This window comes from Pseudophryne corroboree, unplaced genomic scaffold (assembly GCF_028390025.1).
Source record: "Pseudophryne corroboree isolate aPseCor3 unplaced genomic scaffold, aPseCor3.hap2 scaffold_195, whole genome shotgun sequence".
Lineage (NCBI taxonomy): Eukaryota > Metazoa > Chordata > Amphibia > Anura > Myobatrachidae > Pseudophryne > Pseudophryne corroboree.
The window spans coordinates 968,321-990,058 of NW_026968590.1; the positions used below are offsets into that span (position 1 = coordinate 968,321).

General features: G+C 38.6%; 4 non-coding genes across 4 annotated transcripts; all 4 read right to left on the bottom strand.

The window, feature by feature from the left end:
* Window positions 1-10,013: 10,013 nt before the first annotated feature.
* LOC135004794 (U1 spliceosomal RNA) lies at window positions 10,014-10,177 on the bottom strand. The gene has a single exon (XR_010205518.1). It is a non-coding gene; the product is annotated as a U1 spliceosomal RNA (small nuclear RNA).
* A 151-nt stretch (window positions 10,178-10,328) lies between these two features.
* On the bottom strand, window positions 10,329-10,492 carry LOC135004680 (U1 spliceosomal RNA). The gene has a single exon (XR_010205409.1). It is a non-coding gene; the product is annotated as a U1 spliceosomal RNA (small nuclear RNA).
* A 674-nt stretch (window positions 10,493-11,166) lies between these two features.
* Window positions 11,167-11,329, bottom strand: LOC135004915 (U1 spliceosomal RNA). Its single transcript, XR_010205630.1, has one exon. It is a non-coding gene; the product is annotated as a U1 spliceosomal RNA (small nuclear RNA).
* A 152-nt stretch (window positions 11,330-11,481) lies between these two features.
* On the bottom strand, window positions 11,482-11,645 carry LOC135004654 (U1 spliceosomal RNA). Its single transcript, XR_010205384.1, has one exon. It is a non-coding gene; the product is annotated as a U1 spliceosomal RNA (small nuclear RNA).
* Between the last annotated feature and the right edge of the window lie 10,093 nt (window positions 11,646-21,738).

The window sequence follows — 21,738 nt, forward strand, 5'->3', positions numbered from 1 at the left end:
GCTAGGAAGCACAATTTAGCAGTGGGTTGCAGAGAAAAAGAAATATGCTGGCAAAAAAATCCAATTGAGTGATTAAATAGCTCTTCATTTTCTGGCTTTATTTTTATGCTAACAAATTTGTTCTCTGAAAAGTGTCCACAAAGCCAAGTATCTGATTAACATCTTTGTAGGGATGGTTTTTCACCTATTACTAAATTAAACTTGCTTCATTGGAAAGGCAGCAAGATGCATCCTCATTTCAATATCTACTGAAATAATACAGGTTGACACCAGGAAACATTAACGCCACTGCATCCTTGCTGCTTTCTCATGTGGAAGTCTGTTTAATGTGAAAACAAGGTGATATCTAATTAGCACACAGGTAAGGAATTAAGAAAATCTTTATTTAAGGGTGAAGATGTTTCTCACAAAATCGTTGCCCCAATGCATCATTGAAATTCAAGCTGGAAAGATGATTTTAATATATCATTTGTACATTTTGTATTGCTCTTCTGGTGACAATGTAGTTTGTTTTTGTCAATTACCATTTTAATAATCGGGTAAAGAAAATTAATTGGATTTTTGAAAGAAAACAATACTGTCAATATACTATTAAAACAAATTAAAATGGTAAAAGTTATTGTACTTTAAGTAAAAATAAAAGAGCAAAAATATCAATCCCAGTTTTGGATTACTTTAATTAACAAAAAAAAATGCATATAGCAGAGGATAGTTTCAATCTGCCTACCTCTGGGTTATGGACCCAGCATGCTTCCATTACAGTACTCTGCTGCACATGTAAGTGCAAGAGATCCTGAAGCACTCACTCATCATGGGAAAGTACCAATATGTTTCTTCATTGGTTGATGGAAGAAACATCTTACAAAAACTCTCCACATTATTGACTTTTTAAAATGTTTCTAGGAATCGTTCTAGATGAATGCTTATTAGCCTTTGTCAGTAAGGACTTTTGCAAAGTGTTGCTGTGGCGCAATCAGTTACTGTGTAAGGCTATTAACCAAAAGGTTGGTGGTTCAATCCCACACAGGGACGTAATTGACCTTGTTATCAGATTTTGGTGATCTTTATGTAGACAAGTCAAAATTTCAAACCCCCTCTTATGGTGTAGGGTACCTGGCCTTCTCTGATGTAATCAGAGTTAGATTTGATTCAGTGATTTTATAAAAACAGCTAGGAAGCACAATTTAGCAGTGGGTTGCAGAGAAAAAGAAATATGCTGGCAAAAAAATCCAATTGAGTGATTAAACAGCTCTTCATTTTCTGGCTTTATTTTTATGCTAACAAATTTGTTCTCTGAAAAGTGTCCACAAAGCCAAGTTTCTGATTAACACCTTTGTAGGGATGGTTTTTCACCTATTACTAAATTAAACTTGCTTCATTGGAAAGGCAGCAAGATGCATCCTCATTTGAATATCTACTGAAATAATACAGGTTGACACCAGGAAACATTAACGCCACTGCATCCTTTGTGCTTTCTCATGTGGAAGTCTGTTTAATGTGAAAACAAGGTGATATCTAATTAGCACACAGGTAAGGAATTAAGAAAATCTTTATTTAAGGGTGAAGATGTTTCTCACAAAATCGTTGCCCCAATGCATCATTGAAATTCAAGCTGGAAAGATGATTTTAATATATCACTTGTACATTTTGTATTGCTCTTCTGGTGACAATGTAGTTTGTTTTTGTCAATTACCATTTTAATAATCGGGTAAAGAAAATTAAGTGGATTTTTGAAAGAAAACAATACTGTCAATATACTATTAAAACAAATGAAAATGGTAAAAGTTATTGTACTTTAAGTAAAAATAAAAGAGCAAAAATATCAATCCCAGTTTTGGATTACTTTAATTAACAAAAAAAAACGCATATAGCAGAGGATAGTTTCAATCTGCCTACCTCTGGGCTATGGACCCAGCATACTTCCATTACAGTACTCTGCTGCACATGTAATTGCAAGAGATCCTGAAGTACTCACTCATCATGGGAAAGTACCAATGTGTTTCTTCATTGGTTGATGGAAGAAACATCTTACAAAAACTCTCCAGATTATTGACTATTTAAAGTTTTTCTAGGAAACGTTCTAGATGAATGCTTATTAGCCTTTGTCAGTATGTACTTTTGCAAAGTGTCGCTGTGGCGCAATCAGTTAGTGTGTACGGCTATTAACCAAAAGGTTGGTGGTTCAATCCCACCCAGGGATGTAATTGACCTTGTTATCAGATTTTGGTGATCTTTAAGTAGACAAGTCAAAATTTCAAAAACCCCTGTTATGGTGTAGGGTACCTGGCCTTCTCTGATGTAATCAGAGTTTGATTTGATTCAGTGATTTTATAAAAACAGCTAGGAAGCACAATTTAGCAGTGGTTTGCAGAGAAAAAGAAATATGCTGGCAAAAAAATCCAATTGAGTGATTAAACAGCTCTTCATTTTCTGGCTTTATTTATATGCTAACAAATTTGTTCTCTGAAAAGTGTCCACAAAGCCAAGTATCTGATTAACATCTTTGTAGGGATGGTTTTTCACCTATTACTAAATTAAACTTGCTTCATTGGAAAGGCAGCAAGATGCATCCTCATTTCAATATCTACTGAAATAATACAGGTTGACACCAGGAAACATTAACGCCACTGCATCCTTGCTGCTTTCTCATGTGGAAGTCTGTTTAATGTGAAAACAAGGTGATATCTAATTAGCACACAGGTAAGGAATTAAGAAAATCTTTATTTAAGGGTGAAGATGTTTCTCACAAAATCGTTGCCCCAATGCATCATTGAAATTCAAGCTGGAAAGATGATTTTAATATATCACTTGTACATTTTGTATTGCTCTTCTGGTGACAATGTAGTTTGTTTTTGTCAATTACCATTTTAATAATAGGGTAAAGAAAATTAAGTGGATTTTTGAAAGAAACCAATACTGTCAATATACTATTAAAACAAATTAAAATGGTAAAAGTTATTGTACTTTAAGTAAAAATAAAAGAGCAAAAATATCAATCCCAGTTTTGGATTACTTTAATTAACAAAAAAAAAATGCATATAGCAGAGGATAGTTTCAATCTGCCTACCTCTGGGTTAAGGGGCCCAGCATGCTTCCATTGCAGTACTCTGCTGCACATGTAAGTGCAAGAGATCCTGAAGCACTCACTCATCATGGGAAAGTACCAATGCGTTTCTTCATTGGTTGATGGAAGAAACATCTTACAAAAACTCTCCAGATTATTGACTTTTTAAAGTTTTCTAGGAAACGTTCTAGATGAATGCTTATTAGCCTTTGTCAGTATGTACTTTTGCAAAGTGTCTCTGTGGTGTAATCGGTTAGTGTGTTTGGTTATTAACCAAAGGGTTGGTGGTTCAATCCCACCCAGGGATGTTATTGACCTTGTCATCAGATTTTGGTGATCTTTAAGTAGACAAGTCAAAATTTCAAACCCCCTCTTATGGTGTAGGGTACCTGGCCTACTCTGATGTAATCAGAGTTAGATTTGATTAAGTGATTTTATCAAAAAACAGCTAGGAAGCACAATTTAGCAGTGGTTTGCAGAGAAAATGAAATATGCTGGCAGAAAAATCCAATTGAGTGATTAAACAGCTCTTCATTTTCTGGCTTTATTTTTATGCTAACTAATTTGTTCTCTGAAAAGTGTCCACAAAGCCAAGTATCGGATTAACATCTTTGTAGGGATGGTTTTTCACCTATTACTAAATTAAACTTGCTTCATTGGAAAGGCAGCAAGATGCATCCTCATTTCAATATCTACTGAAATAATACAGGTTGACACCAGGAAACATTAACGCCACTGCATCCTTGCTGCTTTCTCATGTGGAAGTCTGTTTAATGTGAAAACAAGGTGATATCTAATTAGCACACAGGTAAGGAATTAAGAAAATCTTTATTTAAGGGTAAGATGTTTCTCACAAAATCGTTGCCCCAATGCATCATTGAAATTCAAGCTGGAAAGATGATTTTAATATATCACTTGTACATTTTGTATTGCTCTTCTGGTGACAATGTAGTTTGTTTTTGTCAATTACCATTTTAATAATCGGGTAAAGAAAATTAAGTGGATTTTTGAAAGAAAACAATACTGTCTATATACTATTAAAACAAATTAAAAAGGTAAAAGTTATTGTACTTTAAGTAAAATAAAAAGAGCAAAAATATCAATCCCAGTTTTGGATTACTTTAATTAACAAAAAAAATGCATATAGCAGAGGATAATTTCAATCTGCCTACCTCTGGGTTATGGACCCAGCATGCTTCCATTACAGTACTCTGCTGCACATGTAAGTGCAAGAGATCCTGAAGCACTCACTCATCATGGGAAAGTACCAATGTGTTTCTTCATTGGTTGATGGAAGAAACATCTTACAAAAACTCTCCAGATTATTGACTATTTAAAGTTTTTCTAGGAAACGTTCTAGATGAATGCTTATTAGCCTTTGTCAGTATGTACTTTCACAAAGTGTCGCTGTAGCGCAATCAGTTAGTGTGTACGGCTATTAACCAAAAAGTTGGTGGTTCAATCCCACCCAGGGACGTAATTGACCTTGTGATCAGATTTTGGTGATATTTAAGTAGACAAGTCAAAATTTCAAACCCTCTCTTATGGTGTAGGGTACCTGGCCTACTCTGATGTAATCAGTTAGATTTGATTAAGTGATTTTATGAAAAAAAACAGCTAGGAAGCACAATTTAGCAGTGGGTTGCAGAGAAAAAGAAATATGCTGGCAGAAAAATCCAATTGAGTGATTAAACAGCTCTTCATTTTCTGGCTTTATTTTTATGCTAACAAATTTGTTCTCTGAAAAGAGTCCACAAAGCCAAGTATCTGATTAACACCTTTGTAGGGATGGTTTTTCACCTATTACTAAATTAAACATGCTTCATTGGAAAGGCAGCAATATGCATCCTCATTTCAATATCTACTGAAATAATACAGGTTGACACCAGGAAACATTAACGCCACTGCATCCTTGCTGCTTTCTCATGTGGAAGTCTGTTTAATGTGAAAACAAGGTGATATCTAATTAGCACACAGGTAAGGAATTAAGAAAATCTTTATTTAAGGGTGAAGAGGTTTCTCACAAAATCGTTGCCCCAATGCATCATTGAAATTCAAGCTGGAAAGATGATTTTAATATATCACTTGTACATTTTGTATTGCTCTTCTGGTGACAATGTAGTTTGTTTTTGTCAATTACCATTTTAATAATCGGGTAAAGAAAATTAAGTGGATTTTTGAAAGAAAACAATACTGTCAATATACTATTAAAACAAATGAAAATGGTAAAAGTTATTGTACTTTAAGTAAAAATAAAAGAGCAAAAATATCAATCCCAGTTTTGGATTACTTTAATTAACAAAAAAAAACGCATATAGCAGAGGATAGTTTCAATCTGCCTACCTCTGGGCTATGGACCCAGCATGCTTCCATTACAGTACTCTGCTGCACATGTAATTGCAAGAGATCCTGAAGTACTCACTCATCATGGGAAAGTACCAATGTGTTTCTTCATTGGTTGATGGAAGAAACATCTTACAAAAACTCTCCAGATTATTGACTATTTAAAGTTTTTCTAGGAAACGTTCTAGATGAATGCTTATTAGCCTTTGTCAGTATGTACTTTTGCAAAGTGTCGCTGTGGCGCAATCAGTTAGTGTGTACGGCTATTAACCAAAAGGTTGGTGGTTCAATCCCACCCAGGGATGTAATTGACCTTGTTATCAGATTTTGGTGATCTTTAAGTAGACAAGTCAAAATTTCAAAAACCCCTGTTATGGTGTAGGGTACCTGGCCTTCTCTGATGTAATCAGAGTTAGATTTGATTCAGTGATTTTATAAAAACAGCTAGGAAGCACAATTTAGCAGTGGTTTGCAGAGAAAAAGAAATATGCTGGCAAAAAAATCCAATTGAGTGATTAAACAGCTCTTCATTTTCTGGCTTTATTTATATGCTAACAAATTTGTTCTCTGAAAAGTGTCCACAAAGCCAAGTATCTGATTAACATCTTTGTAGGGATGGTTTTTCACCTATTACTAAATTAAACTTGCTTCATTGGAAAGGCAGCAAGATGCATCCTCATTTCAATATCTACTGAAATAATACAGGTTGACACCAGGAAACATTAACGCCACTGCATCCTTGCTGCTTTCTCATGTGGAAGTCTGTTTAATGTGAAAACAAGGTGATATCTAATTAGCACACAGGTAAGGAATTAAGAAAATCTTTATTTAAGGGTGAAGATGTTTCTCACAAAATCGTTGCCCCAATGCATCATTGAAATTCAAGCTGGAAAGATGATTTTAATATATCACTTGTACATTTTGTATTGCTCTTCTGGTGACAATGTAGTTTGTTTTTGTCAATTACCATTTTAATAATAGGGTAAAGAAAATTAAGTGGATTTTTGAAAGAAAACAATACTGTCAATATACTATTAAAACAAATTAAAATGGTAAAAGTTATTGTACTTTAAGTAAAAATAAAAGAGCAAAAATATCAATCCCAGTTTTGGATTACTTTAATTAACAAAAAAAAAAATGCATATAGCAGAGGATAGTTTCAATCTGCCTACCTCTGGGTTAAGGGGCCCAGCATGCTTCCATTGCAGTACTCTGCTGCACATGTAAGTGCAAGAGATCCTGAAGCACTCACTCATCATGGGAAAGTACCAATGCGTTTCTTCATTGGTTGATGGAAGAAACATCTTACAAAAACTCTCCAGATTATTGACTTTTTAAAGTTTTCTAGGAAACGTTCTAGATGAATGCTTATTAGCCTTTGTCAGTATGTACTTTTGCAAAGTGTCTCTGTGGTGTAATCGGTTAGTGTGTTTGGTTATTAACCAAAGGGTTGGTGGTTCAATCCCACCCAGGGATGTTATTGACCTTGTCATCAGATTTTGGTGATCTTTAAGTAGACAAGTCAAAATTTCAAACCCCCTCTTATGGTGTAGGGTACCTGGCCTACTCTGATGTAATCAGAGTTAGATTTGATTAAGTGATTTTATCAAAAAACAGCTAGGAAGCACAATTTAGCAGTGGTTTGCAGAGAAAATGAAATATGCTGGCAGAAAAATCCAATTGAGTGATTAAACAGCTCTTCATTTTCTGGCTTTATTTTTATGCTAACTAATTTGTTCTCTGAAAAGTGTCCACAAAGCCAAGTATCGGATTAACATCTTTGTAGGGATGGTTTTTCACCTATTACTAAATTAAACTTGCTTCATTGGAAAGGCAGCAAGATGCATCCTCATTTCAATATCTACTGAAATAATACAGGTTGACACCAGGAAACATTAACGCCACTGCATCCTTGCTGCTTTCTCATGTGGAAGTCTGTTTAATGTGAAAACAAGGTGATATCTAATTAGCACACAGGTAAGGAATTAAGAAAATCTTTATTTAAGGGTAAGATGTTTCTCACAAAATCGTTGCCCCAATGCATCATTGAAATTCAAGCTGGAAAGATGATTTTAATATATCACTTGTACATTTTGTATTGCTCTTCTGGTGACAATGTAGTTTGTTTTTGTCAATTACCATTTTAATAATCGGGTAAAGAAAATTAAGTGGATTTTTGAAAGAAAACAATACTGTCTATATACTATTAAAACAAATTAAAAAGGTAAAAGTTATTGTACTTTAAGTAAAATAAAAAGAGCAAAAATATCAATCCCAGTTTTGGATTACTTTAATTAACAAAAAAAATGCATATAGCAGAGGATAATTTCAATCTGCCTACCTCTGGGTTATGGACCCAGCATGCTTCCATTACAGTACTCTGCTGCACATGTAAGTGCAAGAGATCCTGAAGCACTCACTCATCATGGGAAAGTACCAATGTGTTTCTTCATTGGTTGATGGAAGAAACATCTTACAAAAACTCTCCAGATTATTGACTATTTAAAGTTTTTCTAGGAAACGTTCTAGATGAATGCTTATTAGCCTTTGTCAGTATGTACTTTCACAAAGTGTCGCTGTAGCGCAATCAGTTAGTGTGTACGGCTATTAACCAAAAAGTTGGTGGTTCAATCCCACCCAGGGACGTAATTGACCTTGTGATCAGATTTTGGTGATATTTAAGTAGACAAGTCAAAATTTCAAACCCTCTCTTATGGTGTAGGGTACCTGGCCTACTCTGATGTAATCAGTTAGATTTGATTAAGTGATTTTATGAAAAAAAACAGCTAGGAAGCACAATTTAGCAGTGGGTTGCAGAGAAAAAGAAATATGCTGGCAGAAAAATCCAATTGAGTGATTAAACAGCTCTTCATTTTCTGGCTTTATTTTTATGCTAACAAATTTGTTCTCTGAAAAGAGTCCACAAAGCCAAGTATCTGATTAACACCTTTGTAGGGATGGTTTTTCACCTATTACTAAATTAAACATGCTTCATTGGAAAGGCAGCAATATGCATCCTCATTTCAATATCTACTGAAATAATACAGGTTGACACCAGGAAACATTAACGCCACTGCATCCTTGCTGCTTTCTCATGTGGAAGTCTGTTTAATGTGAAAACAAGGTGATATCTAATTAGCACACAGGTAAGGAATTAAGAAAATCTTTATTTAAGGGTGAAGAGGTTTCTCACAAAATCGTTGCCCCAATGCATCATTGAAATTCAAGCTGGAAAGATGATTTTAATATATCACTTGTACATTTTGTATTGCTCTTCTGGTGACAATGTAGTTTGTTTTTGTCAATTACCATTTGAATAATAGGGTAAAGAAAATTAAGTGGATTTTTGAAAGAAAACAATACTGTCAATATACTATTAAAACAAATTAAAATAATAAAAGTTATTGTACTTTAAGTAAAAATAAAAGAGCAAAAATATCAATCCCAGTTTTGGATTACTTTAATTAACAAAAAAAAATGCATATAGCAGAGGATAGTTTCAATCTGCCTACCTCTGGGTTATGGGCCCAGCATGCTTCCATTGCAGTACTCTGCTGCACATGTAAGTGCAAGAGATCCTGAAGCACTCACTCATCATGGGAAAGTACCAATGTGTTTCTTCATTGGTTGATGGAAGAAACATCTTACAAAAACTCTCCAGATTATTGACTTTTTAAAGTTTTTCTAGGAAACGTTCTAGATGAATGCTTATTAGCCTTTGTCAGAATATACTTTTGCAATGTGTCTCTGTGGCGCAATCAGTTAGCGTGTTCGGTTATTAACCAAAAGGTTGGTGGTTCAATCCTACCCAGGGACGTAATTTACCTTGTTATCAGATTTTGGTGATCTTTAAGTAGACAAGTCAAAATTTCAAACCCCCTCTTATGGTGTAGGGTACCTGGCCTTCTCTGATGTAATCAGAGTTAGATTTGATTAAGTGATTTTATAAAAGAACAGCTAGGAAGCACAACTTAGCAGTGGGTTGCAGAGAAAAAGAAATACGCTTGCAGAAAAATCCAATTGAGTGATTAAACAGCTCTTCATTTTCTGGCTTTATTTTTATGCTAACAAATTTGTTCTCTGAAAAGTGTCCACAAAGCCAAGTATCTGATTAACACCTTTGTAGGGATGGTTTTTCACCTATTACTAAATTAAACTTGCTTCATTGGAAAGGCAGCAAGTGATGTCATCCAAGCAGTGGGTCAAAGTTGGCTTCATCCCTCGTCTGCTTATGAAAAGAGAAAAGGGATATGCAGGGCATGGCGGCCTTTTGCGACGCTTGGATGACCCCTAGTTCGCATTAAACACCCCCACCCTCCTTCGGTGTGGGGCTCATGTTGCCCATGCCCCAGCCCCTAAAGCATTCAAGCTGATTTCTTGCAGCAGCTGGGTACTGTAACAGCTCCAGAGCTGCTCTGTAAGGCAAGTAAAAGGGTGTGGGCCCTGCAGCACTACCTGTAGTTTGCATTGTGCATTGGAAGGCACAAAGTAAGCAGACGGGAGGAGAAGTCAGGATAGTGCACAAGGTTATAGAAGGGATGGGCTCAAGAAAAGAGAAGTGGAAACAGACAGCATACTAGGCTGGAGAGAGACCTGAGACAAAGAGATCTGAATTATACGAGAGCCGTCCAGGGGAAACACAAATTATGCAGTCAAGTTTCCCACATTTGGGGAAATCGCAAGGGGCAGCACACCCAGAGTGCAATGGGTGAGCCTTGCCCTGGGAGAAGCACCTTCATGATCATAGTATCTCACCTGGCAGGTTAGTAGGAGTTGGGCTAGAGCTGGGGAGGGTCGCTGCTCGGGCACTACCTTTCAAGTGAAGGAGATCCAACTGAGGCAGCACAAGGGAACTCTCAAAAGAAGAACAAGGCTAGAGGAAGATCTGAGACAAAGAAATCTGACTTTTACCAGAGCTGACTAGAGGAAAGCACAAACACAGTCCACCACTACCACAAATAATGCAGTCGAGTTTCCCACATTTGGGGAAATCACAGGGGTCAGCATACCCAGAATGCAATGAATGAACCTCACCCTGGGAGAACAATCTTCATGACAATAGTATCTCCTATGCAAAATAAGTATGATTTGGGATAGGGCTGGGGAGGGCCGTTGCTCAGGCACATCTCTGTCAAGTAAAGGAGATTCAACTGAGGCAGCACAAGGGAACTCTCATCTGGGGACAACAACTGCAGGGAGAACACATATTTTCAGATGAACATGGGGTGGCAGAAGGCTGCCTAATACTGAAGCACCCCCAAACAACAAACCAAATGCAACAACTAGTGCAAGCATTCCTGGGGGATGGCCTGCAGCAGATGGATTTGAATATGGTGATGTCATCCAAGCAGTGGGTCAAAGTTGGCTTCAACCCTCGTCTGCATATGAAAAGAGAAAAGGAGCGTGCAGGGCATGGAGGCCTTTTGTGGTGCTTGGATGACCCCTAGTTCACATTAAGCACCCCCACCCTCCTTCGGTGTGGGGCTCATGTTGGCCATTCCCCAGCCCCTGAAGCATTCAAGCTGATTTCTTGCAGCAGCTGGGCACTGTAACAGCTCCAGAGCTGCTCTGTAAAGCAAGTAAAAGGGTGTGGGCCCTGCAGCACTACCCGTAGTTTGCATTGTGCATTGGGAGGCACAAAGTAAGCAGACGGGAGGAGAAGTCAGGATAGTGCACAAGGGTATAGAAGGGAGGGGCTCAAGAAAAAAGAAGTGGAACCAGACAGCAAACTAGGCTGGAGAGAGACCTGAGACAAAGAGATCTGAATTACATGAGAGCCGACCAGGGAAAACTCAAATTATGCAGTCAAGTTTCCCACATTTGGGGAAATCGCAGGGGCAGCACACCCAGAGTGCAATGGGTGAGCCTTGCCCTGGGAGAAGCAACTTCATGATCATAGTATCTCACCTGGCAGGTAAGTAGGAGTTGGGCTAGAGCTGGGGAGGGTCGCTGCTCGGGCACCCCCCTGTCAAGTGAAGGAGATCCAACTGAGGCAGCACAAGGGAACTCTCGAAAGAAGACAAAGGCTAGAGGAAGATCTGAGACAAAGAAATCTGACTTTTACCAGAGCTGACCAGAGGAAAGCACAAACACAGTCCCCCACTACCACAAATAATGCAGTCGAGTTTCCCACATTTGGGGAAATCACAGGGGTCAGCATACCCAGAATGCAATGAATGAACCTAACCCTGGGAGAACAATCTTCATGACCATGGTATCTCCTATGCAAAATAAGTATGATTTGGGATAGGGCTGGGGAGGGCCGTTGCTCAGGCACATCTCTGTCAAGTAAGTTGCATTTGATTTGTTGTTTGGGGGTGCTTCAGTATTAGGCAGCCTTCTGCCCTACCATGTTCATCTGAAAATATGTGTTCTCCCTGCAGTTGTTGTCCCCAGATGAGAGTTCCCTTGTGCTGCCTCAGTTGAATCTCCTTTTGGAGAAGACCTCAATAAGATTGTAGCTGATCTGGCTACTGCTAAAACAGCTTGCCTACCTAGTATGACTCCTACCACGCAGAAGGCTAAAAGTACTTTTCTTGGCCCTTTCATCCTCCAGGTAAAGCGTACCCAAGGTCAGGCATACCCAAAGCAAGCTCATGTTTCCAGACCTGCCAAGCCCAGACTGAAGCAATCCTGGGCTGCCCATCAGCCTGCTTCCAAAACGGACAAGCCTGCCGCATGACGGTGCAGGCCTCCCTCTGGGGGATCCCAGGGTGGGGGGCCCGACTTCTAGGTTTGGCAAAGAAAGGTATAATTCTAAGCTAGAGAATTCTGTTTGGAGCTCACCTTGTACTTTGTGAAGAAATAATCAGCATTGTGGCTGAGCAGATACATGTAGTGTGTGGCTGCAAACTGCATGGATCTGCTGCGTTGTAATGCTGATTCTTTTTTTTTGCAAAGTACCAATAGCTTCATATAATGTTCACAATTTTTATGCAGGATCAAATAGCTCAATAGGTAGGGTGTTTGATTAGAATTCAACAGGTTATAGGTTTGAATCCTGGGTATGGTAGTTTGAGATGTGTTATTTAATAAAGTATGTTGTTCTGACTGCCGGCATCCTATCACCTGGGATATCATACTAAATAAATGGAGTTGATCAAATTTTTTTTTTTTTAACTAGGGACAATTTCCAGATACTTCTCTTTATAACTGAGATTGCCCCCTGGAACTTCACATCAGTTGACAACTATGCATGAGTGGGCAGTGCTTGCCCTGGATCTGTCCACCCATTTATGTGCCGCCATAAAATAAAGCATGACTAACAGTTATCCTGGGCGTACACTACACAATTATCTGTCAGGCTATCTATCCAGTCTGGATGGATGGAATGAAAATCTGGTAATGTATAGGAGCAAATGTCAATTAACCATTTGCTCCCAAACACTAGAAAAGTGGTCAAAAATGGTCATTACACAAATTGGTTAAACCCAAAATTTAACCAATTTGTTTAGGGGACCATTTTTGTCCATTTTTTAGTGTTTGAGAGTAAATCGTTGATGGTCATTTGCTCACATAGATAACCGGATTTCTATTCCAACCAGCCAGTGTTGGAGAGATGGTCTGCCAGATTACATAATGCATACCAGAGCCATAACTAGACTTTTTGGTGCCCTGTGACAGAGAATTATATGCCCTCCCCCCCATTTTTGCAATATGGACAAAAGGCGCATGCCTTGTGGGGAAGGGGCATAACAAGATTGGTCTCAGAGAAAGCACATGAGATATGAAGATATATCTAGTATACTTGACACTCAATGGTTTGTGGTATTGCAGGGGTGCCCTCCTTAAATGCATATACAGTCACACATGGCATGTTTGTGTAAATGGCATATCAGCAGTCAGCACTAACTGGTGACATGCCATTTGTACAAGTAAGCCATGTGTGACTAATATATAAAAATACTTTATTAAATAACACCTCAAACTATCATACCCAGGATTCAAACCTATAACCTGTTAAATTCTAATCAAACACCCTACCCATTGAGCTACTTGATCCTGCATCTATTCTAACCTCCAAAAACAGATTCAGTTGCATTTTCCAGCGTGTTTTGTTTGCGCCTTTGCAAATGTCTTACATCGACAAACTTATTTAGTACTATTTTGCAAATAGGGTTACATTGTCGCAACATTGTGTTCCCTAATTGCTTGATTTTTTAAATGCAAAAATTGATAAAGACACCTGATAATTGCTCTGTGGAGTCTTCTTTTGTGTCTACTTCTTATCTACATTTAATTCCCTACCTATAATCAAGGCATTTTTAAATGCTGGGTGCTGCCAGGACGTGAGGCCTACCTAGTCTTTAGATCTGAATTTGAATGTACTTGTGAACTAACTTAATTTCCTACTTCTAAACTCATTCCTAAATTCACTACTTACATTAATCCTGTAGTTGGGCATTTTGAGCCTTCAATTGTGGGCATTGTTTTGTGTCCAGACCAGCAGCTGGTGGTGTGCATTTGCTGGAAAGGCATCGAAGACCTCCGATATGCTGCATCTCCTGATGTGTGTCTGCCTCAAGTGGCTGTCAGCAAATGCATGCTAGACACCCCATTCCAAGCTGATTGTGACATCACGGAACATGCATCATAGAACAGGCATGCTAGAACATGGGTCTTCAACCTGCGACCCTCCAGCTGCTGTGGAACTACATATCCCAGCATGCCCTGCCTCAGTTTTAGCATACCTTAATAGCAAAACTGTGGCAGGGCATGCTGGGATGTGTAGTTTCACAGCAGCTGGAGGGCCACAGGATGAAGACCCATGTGCTAGAACCAAACCGCAGGTACATTGAATGCTAGCAAGCTGAATGTTTAAATCCTTTTTGTTCCGCAGCATTCCAATGCGGAAGATTCCATGGAACCAGAGATTATTCCATTGAGAAGGACATGCTGCCTGGATGACTGTACTGTGCAAATTAAATCACGGAGCCAGTTGGCTTGTGGGTGGCTCTGGTGACTGGGTGGTTGGGTGGGCGGTGTGTCGGAGGTGGAGCACATGCAAATGAATGTGTATCATCCAGCTAGTGAGAGAGAAAACTCATGCAGGAGTGTGCCTGCTTGTCAGTGAGTTATGCACCTTGCCAGACGTCAAATCTACATGGAGCAACTGGAGGGGACAAGAGCAGGTTTGGAAAATATACACAGAAGAGCATATATGCTGGCGCATTCTCCATGATTGTGTCAGCTTATGTTTTGGTGCACTGCACTTTCCTCCACTAAGTTTTAGCCATTTTGTTTAAACGCAAGTGTAGTTGCTTCTCGCTCTTTTGGCTGTGATATTGTATTGTGGTTGAAGAGTCTGCTGGAGGGATTGTTTTCTTCATTGGCGAGAGACTGAAGATATTCCAGGATGGAAGGCTTGGGAACACTATCCGTTTTTCAGTTGTGGAAGAGTTGAAAGACCGGATTGGACTACATTCTATAGTAAAGGGTATCTTTGTATTTATTAATCCTCCCTTTATATGTGTCTGTCTTTCAATAAAGCTTTGGGCTTGTGATTCCGTCACCCTCTTACACTCCACACCCATAGCCTTATTAACTATTGTATTGTTTAAATGTATAGTGCAGTTCATGATTTATAGTGTAGGCTGACCTGTACTGTAGTTCTTGAACTGTACTATACCGACAGCATTTGTATTGTGTTTTGGCTGTGCTGCAACACAGTACTTATGTGTGTAATGTTTATGTATGTTTTTTTGCTTCTTTATGTCAATAAAGACTGCTTTTTCAATCCAATATCTGAAAACAATCAATGTTTATCTTTGATGGCAATAGAAGTGGTATGATATTTGCTGCTTTTGAAAGGCAATATCTGATATGTCCCCTATCTGGGAACCATATATTAAATGGCTTTTCAGAAAAGGGAGATGGGAGAAGAGCTTTCAGTACTTGTAGGACCGATGCACATTTCCTATTCTAGCCTCCAAAAACAGATTCAGTTGCATTTTCCAGCGTGTTTTGGATGCGCCTTTGCAAATGTCTTACATCGACAAACTTATTTAGTACTATTTTGCAAATAGGGTTACATTGTTGCAACATTGTGTTCCCTAATTGCTTGATTTTTTAAATGCAACAATTGATAAAAACACCTGATAACTGCTCTGCGGAGTCTTATTTTGTGTCTACTTCTTATCTACATTTAATTCCGTACCTCTAATCAAGGCATTTTTAAATGCTGGCGGCTGCCAGGACGTGAGGCCTACCTAGACTTTAGATCTGAATTTGAATGAACTTGTGAACTAACTTAATTTCCTACTTCTAAATTCATTCCTAAATTCACTACTTACATGAATCCTGTAGTTGGGCATTTTGGGACTTCGATTGTGGGCATTGTTTTGTGTCCAGACCAGCAGCAGGTGGTGTGCATTTGCTGGAAAGGCATCAAAGACCTCCGATATGCTGCATCTCCTGATGTGTGTCTCCCTCAAGTGGCTGTCAGCAAATGCCTGCTAGACACCCCATTCCAAGCTGATTGTGACATCACGGAACATGCATCATAGAACAGGCATGCTAAAACATGGGTCTTCAACCTGCGACCCTCCAGCTGCTGTGGAACTACACATCCCAGCATGCCCTGCCTCAGTTTTAGCATACCTTATAGCAAAACTGTGGCAGGGCGTGCTGGGATGTGTAGTTTCACAGCAGCTGGAGGGCCACAGGATGAAGACCCATGTGCTAGAGCCAAGCCGCAGGTACATTGAATGCTAGCAAGCTGAATATTTAAATCCTTTTTGTTCCGCAGCATTCCAATGCGGAAGATTCCATGGAACCAGAGATCCTTCCATTGAGAAGGACATGCTGCCTGGATGACTACACTGTGCAAATTAAATCACGGAGCCAGTTGGTTTGTGGGTGGCTCTGGTGACTGGGTGGTTGGGTGGGTGGTGTGTCGGAGGTGGAGCACATGCAAATGATTGTGTATCATCCAGCTAGTGAGAGTGAAAACTCATGCAGGAGTGTGCCTGCTTATCAGTGGGTTATGCACCTTGCCAGACGTTAAATCTACATAGAGCAGCTGGAGGGGACAAGAGCATGTTTGCAAAATATAGATAGAAGAGCATATATGCTGGCGCATTCTCCATGATTGTGTCAGCTTATGTTTTGGTGCACTGCACTTTCCTCCACTAAGTTTTAGCCATTTTTGTTAAGCTCAAGTGTAGTTGCTTCTCGGCCTTTTGGCTGTGATCTTGTATTGTGGTTGAAGGGTCTGCTGGAGGGAGGGATTGCTTTCTTCATTGGCGAAAGACCAAAGATATTCCAGGATGGAAGGCTTGGGAACACTATCTGTTTTTCAGTTGTGGAAGAGCACAGAGGTCGGATTGGACTACATTCTATAGTAAAGGATGTCTTTCTATTTATTAAACCTCCCCTTATATGTGTCAGTCTTTCAATAAAGCTTCGGGCTTGTGATTCCCTCACCCTCTTACACTCCACACCCATAGCCTTATTAACTGTTGTATTATTGTACAGTTTAAATGTATAGTGCAGTTCATGATTTATAGTGTAGGCTGGCCTGTGCTGTAGTTCTTGAACTGTACTATACCATCAGCATTTCTATTGTGTTTTGGCTGTGCCGCAACGCGGTACTTATGTGTGTAATGTTTATGTATGTTTTTTTGCTTCTTTATGTGCATCGGTCCTACAAGTAATGAAAGCTCTTCTCCCATCTCCCTTTTCTGAAAAGCCATTTAATATATGGTTCCCAGATAGGGGACATATCAGATATTGGATTTCAAAAGCATCAAATATCATACCACTTTTATTGCCATCAAAGATAAACATTGATTGTTTTCAGATATTGGCTTGAAAAAGCAGTCTTTATTGACATTAAAAAAAAACATACATAAACATTGCACACATAAATACAGTGTTGCAGCACAGCCAAAACACAATACAAATGCTGACGGTATAGTACAGTTCAAGAACTACAGCACAGGCCAGTCTACACTATAAATCATGAACTGCACTATACATTTAAAGTATACAATAATACAACAGTTAATAAGGCTATGGGTGTGGAGTGTAAGAGGGTGAGGGATTCACAAAACCGAAGCTTTATTGTAACACAGACACATATAAGGGGAGGGTCAATAAATAGAAAGATATCCTTTACTATAGAATGTAGTCCAATCCGACCTCTGTGCTCTTCCACAACTGAAAAACAGATAGTGTTCCCAAGCCTTCCATCCTGGAATATCTTTGGTCTTTCGCCAATGAAGAAAACAATCCCTCCCTCCAGCAGACCCTTCAACCACGATACAAGATCACAGCCAAAAGGCTGAGAAGCAACTACACTTGAGCTTAACAAAAATGGCTAAAACTTAGTGGAGGAAAGTGCAGTGCACCAAAACATAAGCTGACACAATCATGGAGAATGCGCCAGCATATATGCTCTTCTATCTATATTTTGCAAACCTGCTCTTGTCCCCTCCAGCTGCTCTATGTAGATTTAACGTCTGGCAAGGTGCATAACCCACTGACAAGCAGGCACACTCCTGCATGAGTTTTCTCTCTCACTAGCTGGATGATACACAATCATTTGCATGCGCTCCACTTCCGACACACCACCCACCCAACCACCCAGTCACCAGAGCCACCCACAAGCCAACTGGCTCCGTGATTTAATTTGCACAGTGTAGTCATCCAGGCAGCATGTCCTTCTCAATGGAAGGATCTCTGGTTCCATGGAATCTTCCGCATTGGAATGCTGCGGAACAAAAAGGATTTAAATATTCAGCTTGCTAGCATTCAATGTACCTGCGGCTTGGCTCTAGCACATGGGTCTTCATCCTGTGGCCCTCCAGCTGCTGTGAAACTACACATCCCAGCATGCCCTGCCACAGTTTTGCTATTAAGGTATGCTAAAACTGAGGCAGGGCATGCTGGGATGTGTAGTTCCACAGCAGCTGGAGGGTCGCAGGTTGAAGACCCATGTTTTAGCATGCCTGTTCTATGATGCATGTTCCATGATGTCACAATCAGCTTGGAATGGGGTGTCTAGCAGGCATTTGCTGACAGCCACTTGAGGGAGACACACATCAGGAGATGCAGCATATCGGAGGTCTTCGATGCCTTTCCAGCAAATGCACACCACCTGCTGCTGGTCTGGACACAAAACAATGCCCACAATCGAAGTCCCAAAATGCCCAACTACAGGATTCATGTAAGTAGTGAATTTAGGAATGAATTTAGAAGTAGGAAATTAAGTTAGTTCACAAGTACATTCAAATTCAGATCTAAAGACTAAACACAAAACACAAAATAAGACTCCACAGAGCAATTATCAGGTGTCTTTATCAATTGTTGCATTTAAAAAATCAAGCAATTAGGGAGCACAATGTTGCGACAATGTAACCCTATTTGCAAAATAGTACTAAATAAGTTTGTCGATGTAAGACATTTGCAAAGGCGCAAACAAAACACGCTGGAAAATGCAACTGAATCTGTTTTTGGAGGTTAGAAAAGATGCAGGATCAAGTAGCTCCATGGGTAGGGTGTTTGATTAGAATACAACAGGTTATAGGTTTGAATCCTGGGTATGATAGTTTGAGGTGTTATTTAATAAAGCATGTTTATATATTAGTCACACATGGCTTACTTGTACAAATGGCATGTCACCAGTTAGTGCTGACTGCTGATATGCCATTTGCACTAAAACAAATTAAAATGGTAAAAGTTATTGTACTTTAAGTAAAAATAAAAGCTAAAATATCAATCCCAGTTTTGGATTACTTTAATGAACAAAAAAAAAATGCATATAGCAAAGGATAGTTTCAATCTGCCTACCTCTGGGTTATGGACCCAGCATGCTTCCATTACAGTACTCTGCTGCACATGTAAGTGCAAGAGATCCTGAAGCACTCACTCATCATGGGAAAGTACCAATGTGTTTCTTCATTGGTTGATGGAAGAAACATCTTACAAAAACTCTCCACATTATTGACTTTTTAAAATGTTTCTAGGAATCGTTCTAGATGAATGCTTATTAGCCTTTGTCAGTATGGACTTTTACAAAGTGTTGCTGTGGCGCAATCAGTTACTGTGTAAGGCTATTAACCAAAAGGTTGGTGGTTCAATCCCACCCAGGGACGTAATTGACCTTGTTATCAGATTTTGGTGATCTTTATGTAGACAAGTGAAAATTTCAAACCCCCTCTTATGGTGTAGGGTACCTGGCCTTCTCTGATGTAATCAGAGTTAGATTTGATTCAGTGATTTTATAAAAACAGCTAGGAAGCACAATTTAGCAGTGGGTTGCAGAGAAAAAGAAATATGCTGGCAAAAAAATCCAATTGAGTGATTAAACAGCTTTTCATTTTCTGGCTTTATTTTTATGCTAACAAATTTGTTCTCTGAAAAGTGTCCACAAAGCCAAGTTTCTGATTAACACATTTGTAGGGATGGTTTTTAACCTATTACTAAATTAAACTTGCTTCATTGGAAAGGCAGCAAGATGCATCCTCATTTCAATATCTACTGAAATAATACAGGTTGACACCAGGAAACATTAACGCCACTGCATCCTTTGTGCTTTCTCATGTGGAAGTCTGTTTAATGTGAAAACAAGGTGATATCTAATTAGCACACAGGTAAGGAATTAAGAAAATATTTATTTAAGGGTGAAGATGTTTCTCACAAAATCGTTGCCCCAATGCATCATTGAAATTCAAGCTGGAAAGATGATTTTAATATATCACTTGTACATTTTGTATTGCTCTTCTGGTGACAATGTAGTTTGTTTTTGTCAATTACCATTTTAATAATCGGGTAAAGAAAATTAAGTGGATTTTTGAAAGAAAACAATACTGTCAATATACTATTAAAACAAATGAAAATGGTAAAAGTTATTGTACTTTAAGTAAAAATAAAAGAGCAAAAATATCAATCCCAGTTTTGGATTACTTTAATTAACAAAAAAAAAACGCATATAGCAGAGGATAGTTTCAATCTGCCTACCTCTGGGCTATGGACCCAGCATGCTTCCATTACAGTACTCTGCTGCACATGTAATTGCAAGAGATCCTGAAGCACTCACTCATCATGGGAAAGTACCAATGTGTTTCTTCATTGGTTGATGGAAGAAACATCTTACAAAAACTCTCCAGATTATTGACTATTTAAAGTTTTTCTAGGAAACGTTCTAGATGAATGCTTATTAGCCTTTGTCAGTATGTACTTTTGCAAAGTGTCGCTGTGGCGCAATCAGTTAGTGTGTACAGCTATTAACCAAAAGGTTGGTGGTTCAATCCCACCCAGGGATGTAATTGACCTTGTTATCAGATTTTGGTGATCTTTAAGTAGACAAGTCAAAATTTCAAAAACCCCTGTTATGGTGTAGGGTACCTGGCCTTCTCTGATGTAATCAGAGTTAGATTTGATTCAGTGATTTTATAAAAACAGCTAGGAAGCACAATTTAGCAGTGGTTTGCAGAGAAAAAGAAATATGCTGGCAAAAAAATCAAATTGAGTGATTAAACAGCTCTTCATTTTCTGGCTTTATTTTTATGCTAACAAATTTGTTCTCTGAAAAGTGTCCACAAAGCCAAGTATCTGATTAACATCTTTGTAGGGATGGTTTTTCACCTATTACAAAATTAAACTTGCTTCATTGGAAAGGCAGCAAGATGCATCCTCATTTCAATATCTACTGAAATAATACAGGTTGACACCAGGAAACATTAACGCCACTGCATCCTTGCTGCTTTCTCATGTGGAAGTCTGTTTAATGTGAAAACAAGGTGATATCTAATTAGCACACAGGTAAGGAATTAAGAAAATCTTTATTTAAGGGTGAAGATGTTTCTCACAAAATCGTTGCCCCAATGCATCATTGAAATTCAAGCTGGAAAGATGATTTTAATATATCACTTGTACATTTTGTATTGCTCTTCTGGTGACAATGTAGTTTGTTTTTGTCAATTACCATTTTAATAATAGGGTAAAGAAAATTAAGTGGATTTTTGAAAGAAAACAATACTGTCAATATACTATTAAAACAAATTAAAATGGTAAAAGTTATTGTACTTTAAGTAAAAATAAAAGAGCAAAAATATCAATCCCAGTTTTGGATTACTTTAATTAACAAAAAAAAAATGCATATAGCAGAGGATAGTTTCAATCTGCCTACCTCTGGGTTAAGGGGCCCAGCATGCTTCCATTGCAGTACTCTGCTGCACATGTAAGTGCAAGAGATCCTGAAGCACTCACTCATCATGGGAAAGTACCAATGCGTTTCTTCATTGGTTGATGGAAGAAACATCTTACAAAAACTCTCCAGATTATTGACTTTTTAAAGTTTTCTAGGAAACGTTCTAGATGAATGCTTA